The sequence below is a fragment of the Tasmannia lanceolata genome, unplaced genomic scaffold, assembly GCF_043159265.1.
Source record: "Tasmannia lanceolata isolate RefF3 unplaced genomic scaffold, GAP_Taslan_0.1 ptg000090l, whole genome shotgun sequence".
NCBI lineage: Eukaryota > Viridiplantae > Streptophyta > Magnoliopsida > Canellales > Winteraceae > Tasmannia > Tasmannia lanceolata.
Genome location: NW_027518767.1, coordinates 378,922 through 384,921, shown reverse-complemented (window position 1 = coordinate 384,921; position 6,000 = coordinate 378,922).

Here is a 6,000-nt window from a genome sequence, read left to right as displayed (position 1 = left end):
TACTTTCCAACCCCATTATGCAAAGATCAATTCCCTAAGGTGTGTAAATCCAAGATATACGCTTTGTCACACCTTGTATAAGCAAAAGAAACCCCCAAAGATCTCCCAATATAATCCGACTTTGACGTTTGTTGAAGAAGAGACGAAGAAATCCAAGTGTGCTTTGAAGAAAAACAAGTAATAGAAGATGATCAAGAACACCACAATGGGGGAAGGAATTTTCTAGAGGGGGAAGACATGGTGGGATGTTTTTCCATGAGAAGAAAAGCCTTGGGTGGGTTTGCTTTTATAGGTACAAGGCTAGGTTTTAGTGAATTTGGAAGTTTTTAATGTGAGCTCTCTCCTTTTGGCTTGTTTCCAATTTGTGCTTTGACTTTTTCATTCTTAGATTTTCATATTGAACTTATTTCTAAACATTATTTCTTGCAAGCCAAGCAATGCTAAATTACACAATGGAGATCCTTCAAGATCAATCTAGAAGCCTTCTCATATAGGAAACTAGCTTTTATGAATGATTTTGAGGGCTGCCCAACGTTTGAGCTCATTTTTGACCTATTTAGAGGCCGATTTAGGAAATTTTGTAAACTAGAAAGTTGTAGATCTTTTCGAGACGTTCGAAATAAAAATAATTATAAATTTTTTGAACGAGAAGGTAAAAAGTTATGACCATTTTACTAACCTGACCATACTAGCCCTTTCTAATTATACCTCTTCCTTTCTTTTTTATTTTTTCAAAACATATATGTTGTCACCAACCACCTCATCCCATGTTGGACATTTTTGCATGTGGCCACGTATGTGGCCAACCCACATGGGTGGGTCCACATGGACCCCCACCTTGTGGGCTTTAGCCCAATGGGCCTTATGACATGTATTTTAGGTTTTTTTTCAATAAAAATTCAATAAAATCCTTTAAATTCAAAATTTTTATTGATGAACCCAACCCATATGACGAGCATTGCCTGGAGATAATCATATTTAACTTCAATACCTTTTGTGTATAAGATTATATGCAAATAATTTTTAGAGGTACCCCAAGAGGCAAATAGATAATGACTTTATAAGGGTAAGGGTGGCAATATGCCGGATTCAAATTTGATCCACCCATATTCAAATAGGAGAATTCCTCGGATCCTAACCTCATTATTTGAATCCAAGTCCATTAGGATTCGAAATATTCAGTTTATGATATAATATTTTTAAAAACTTGAGTCCATTAGCATTATCATGTGCGTGCAAGTATTTTAAAAAAAATATAGTAGGGCCATGTTGTTCTATGATCCAAATCATTCATTTGTTGGGCCCCTACTTAAACCGTGCCTCGAAAATCACCTACGACCCTCTGAGCTCTAGAGGTTTTTAGATTGTGCCGTCCCTCTACAGATCGAAGGGTTAGGATCATCCTATGGAGATGATTTTTTGCGCACAACTTATCTAAGTAGAGGCTCAACAAATGAACGGTTTCGATCATCAAACCATGTGGGCCCGACTGTAAGCATCATATAAAACTCCGGGGGATGACTATTATTCTACTGACAAAAGATTAGATGAAGAGAAGAAAGAAAGCATGACAAAATCGTTGAGAAGTTTAATAGAGTGAGATCATGGCAGCTATTCCATTCATGTTCTTATCTTTTCGCCCCAAATTCGCTGAAGCAAACTAAGAATTCCTATAATCTAAGCCAAAGCTTTAACCAGGAGAGAAAACAGGACTACTCGACATAAACAGAAAGAAGGGACCCTTTCGTATTGTTTTAATTTACATTAGAGAAATGATATCAGCACAACCAAGTTTTAATAATTGCACAGACCCAGCTTGTCTTTTCTTTTCTAATTGGCTCGTGAGAGCTTTTTGGGAACTGTAATAACTTTTGACCACTCTTTATATACTAAAAGACAAGATGCATTACTGAAAATATCAAAACATGGTTGTGCTGATATCATTTCCCTATACCATATTACGCGTGGATCTTTTATCTTTTTCAATTTACATTTTTGCTTTTATTGGCATTTTGTTTTGCATTTTGTTTTCCTCCTCTCAATTGTTGAACTGGGTGGTGATCTAATTTTGATTTCAGGTGCCTATTTGGTATTGCTTACATAAATTTTCAGGGATTTTTAAGTTTTTTTGTGTTTTTATGATGATTTTAGATACCCATTTTATATTTTTAATCACATAATTTGAAGTTCCAAAATTTATTTTTTCTCCTTTAATCTTTAGGATGTGGTGACATTGGTACCTTTTGTGCTATTGAGTTAATGTACCCATTTCATATTTCTCACACTACTTGAATTCCTATTGTTTCCTCTTACTTTTTTGTAAACATTCAATTATTTCATTTATTGATGTTTAAATGTCTGCTTTCTAAATCTCTAGTCTTGCTTTTTCAATGAATAATGAATAATGAATATTGGTTGAGGATAGGATAGAAAAATGAAGAGAGCTCTGGTTTATGTGATATTCAACTAAAAATAACCTCCCATTTCACAACTAGAATCCCATGAAATGAAATTGCAGCTCAAAATGTGGCTAAGAACTGAGTCTTTACCTAATAGCAAGTCTTCCTGTCAATCTTGATTGTTGGATTCTAAGTGCTAAAAAAAAATCTTTTTTAGAGGTTGCAAACACTATTGCCTGCTCTGGAATTAGTGTTTTGAGGCTAACATAACAGCAAAGAGCGTAGATAATGGATACGGGTATGCAGTAGTTTGAAATGGAAGTGTGCCCCATGTAACTAGTGAAGGACTCATGAGGGTCTATGAGGCGTGAAACCTGTAACAAAACAATGGATTCCAGTAGGCACCAAGACTAAATGCAGCCATGGAGAGCCTTGGTAACAAAGTGTAGCCTCACCTGTGGCTAGCTTGGCTTGGAAGCTATGCCTAGCCACAGGAAAGCAATAAAGTTGGAAAGCATACATCTGGAGAGCATGACAAATGAGTCACATAATCCATAAGCTTGGCTGAAAATGCTATAGGACTACAGAAGTATAGGAAGGATTTAACTAGGTGAAAATCATACATTGACATCTCTGTATCTTTTCTGTTTGTTCCAATGTGTAGGGTAAACTTAGGGGATATTTGATTTCCAATGTTCCACTGACCACATATCATAGGGAGCAAGTATATAACATTTCTAAACCGTGAATTTTAAACCAATTAGATCAGAGTACTAAAATCATCATCTCAAGAAGTTATTTGTACCATAGCTACACTATGAGACCACTAAATGAGTGGTTTAGATCATCAAAAAATAAGAAAGCTACATTACATGATCCATTTCTTAGACAACGGTCCTTTATGCTCAGCATCTAATGAAGCATCTTTTGTCGAGCGAATGACCCTAAAATATTTTTTTCCAAAACCATCTTATGCTCAAGAAGAAAGATATCTACCAGCTTGCAAGAAAAAATAACGCCATTTGAATACAATTTCTCTGCTAAATAGGTGTTCCACCGACCAAATTGCCGTTCTCAGATCAATCCCGACTGCACATCCAATTCTTAGACCACAATCCCGATTGCACGTCCTCCCATCATAAGTTCGATTTACATCACAGTTCCATTACTTGGAACATCCATCGAACTAATTGCCCATCCACTTACCTAATTGCCCTTAACCATAACTAAAGGACATGCAATGAACAGACAATCAGGCTTTTATTGCAACAACAATATCATGTGGGATCTACCTTGATCACCACCACTGTAACCAAAAATCATGTCTAAGCTAACAATCTAGTACAAATATGATAAATTTAGAATCAAGAAACAAGGGGAAAGGAAGCAATCCAATCATAGAAAGTTCTACAACAAAGCTTCACTATAATTGAAAGGAAACGATCCAAAAGTGACCGACATTCCTCCATAACTTTGATCAAAGTCCTAATCCAATGGCAGGATTCAAGATCATGTTTTTTTTTCTTCTATCAAATAATAATCAAGGAAGATTATATATTATAATTCAAAAGTATGATTTATATAATCTTTCCAGTGCTTGGCACAACTAGCACAAAGAAGCACCACTAGGAACAAAAAAAATGGAAGCAACCTTCTTTCTCTAACTAGTAAGGCTTATAAAAGAATCTCTAGATAGCTGACTTAAGAACCTATAAAACTTCCTGAATTTTATTTGTTAACAAAAACGTGCTCTTTGCAAGCAGCCTTGAGACTGACCACTTGGTTTGGCACCATATTTATATCTCTTGGGCAACGATGAACTTTAACTACCATCCAAGATATAACAAGGAAGCAGAAACTTTACAATTGAAGTTTGACATCCCATCTTCCTCAATAGTTCTACCCATATTTTCCTTGTCATCCTCAGTGCCACTGCGAGAAACCAAGCACTGAACATAATTATTTTGTCCATATGCACAAGCTTCTGTTTGGGAAAGATCCAGTTCTGTTTAGGACATTAATACAATTGGATGGCATGGCTTCATTTCAGTCGAGCCTCGAAAATCCCCAAAGAGGCCTACTTCCTTTCTGTGATTTCTTCTTCCTTCTCATTTTTCAACTCACAAATGATCTCATTCCTAATTCTTGCTGCAAACAAATTCTGGAATCAAAATCTCGTACAAGAACATCATAGGATTCTTCCAACAAACCGCAACAATCTCATAAATTAAAAATAAAAAAATCTACTGAATCCTCTGAAAGTGGGTATGAGATCTAGGGCGGTCATTGAGGCTATCTAGGCAGTTGAAGTTCAATGACGAAGGTCTCTTTAAGCCTACCTCCCTGTCAATCTCAACCATGGTAAGTACGTCCTAGATTTAGCAATGATTGGATGCTGCTGCCATAGATTATGTGGGCAGCGTGGATTATAGGCCTACACCAACAACACTACATAGATCTAGAGGTGCTTGGACATTGCTGCAATAGCTGAGGAGGTAGTGGAGAAATTCCGTTGGAAAGAGAATAGGGATAAAAATGTCAGGTCTGATCCAGTTCTGATTCAGTTCTGAGATGGAAAATTATGCCACAAAAGAGAGGAGTTTTCGTGGCTGATTTTCACAAAGCAACGATATTCAGTCAGAGCCGACCCCAACTAGTTTGGGACAAAGGCTTAGTTGAGTTGAGTTGAGTTTAACGATATTCAGTCAGAGCTGAAGAAAGTGAGGGAAGAACAGGGAGAAAATGGGGGCAGGAGAGATGAATCGGGAAAGAAAAGTCGAGTTTGGGAAAGAAAAGTCGAAAACTCAACTTTGTAGGGTTCTGCAAAAGACTTATCCGACATACCTAATTCAGTCTCCAGTTTTTGCAACTTCTACTTACTCTGTTGGAGAGTATGCCACTTCCCCCATTTTGGGGTAAATGGCTGATGATGCGGAAGCGACTTACGGAGTGTTTTTTTCTCATTTATAGGGTGGGTAAATGAATGTTTTACCCCATATTAACCCTCACCGGAACAGACACTTAGCAAAAGAAAATCCCTTGTGAAGATCATCACGGACATTAAGCTTAATTTGCCTGCTTGGTCCAACGAAAGGTTGGCCATTGTGATAATCCCCTCAGGCGTCTCCCTCCACAATTGGAAGCCAATCATTCGGGAGAAAAGGGAATAAAATAAAGCCTCACCTAAATAGTATCCACCTCCAAGCAATATAATAAAGTTGAATTTTGAAGGTAATGAAACCAAGTTGAATTTTAGGGATTATGAAGGCAGAACTATCAAGTGCTAATCTGAGGCATGTGGAATAACAGATTCAAACGACGTGGAGGTCAGATCACTACTGATTGGTCTTCATATTTCAAAGAATGTATCAGTGGGGATTGTATTATCGAAGGGGATAGGGATTCAAAAATGATGGTTTCGTGGGCTAAAGGGATGTCAGAGGGACCATGGAAGCTTGCATCGATCCTCTCTGAAATTTCAGATTTACGTACCCTCATCAATCCCCATCATGTTCATCAATAGAGGTCGGCTGTAGTCCGGAACGGAGTGCTCATTAGCAATATTTCCCTATAGCACATGTGTTTTTACTTTCATCTTGTA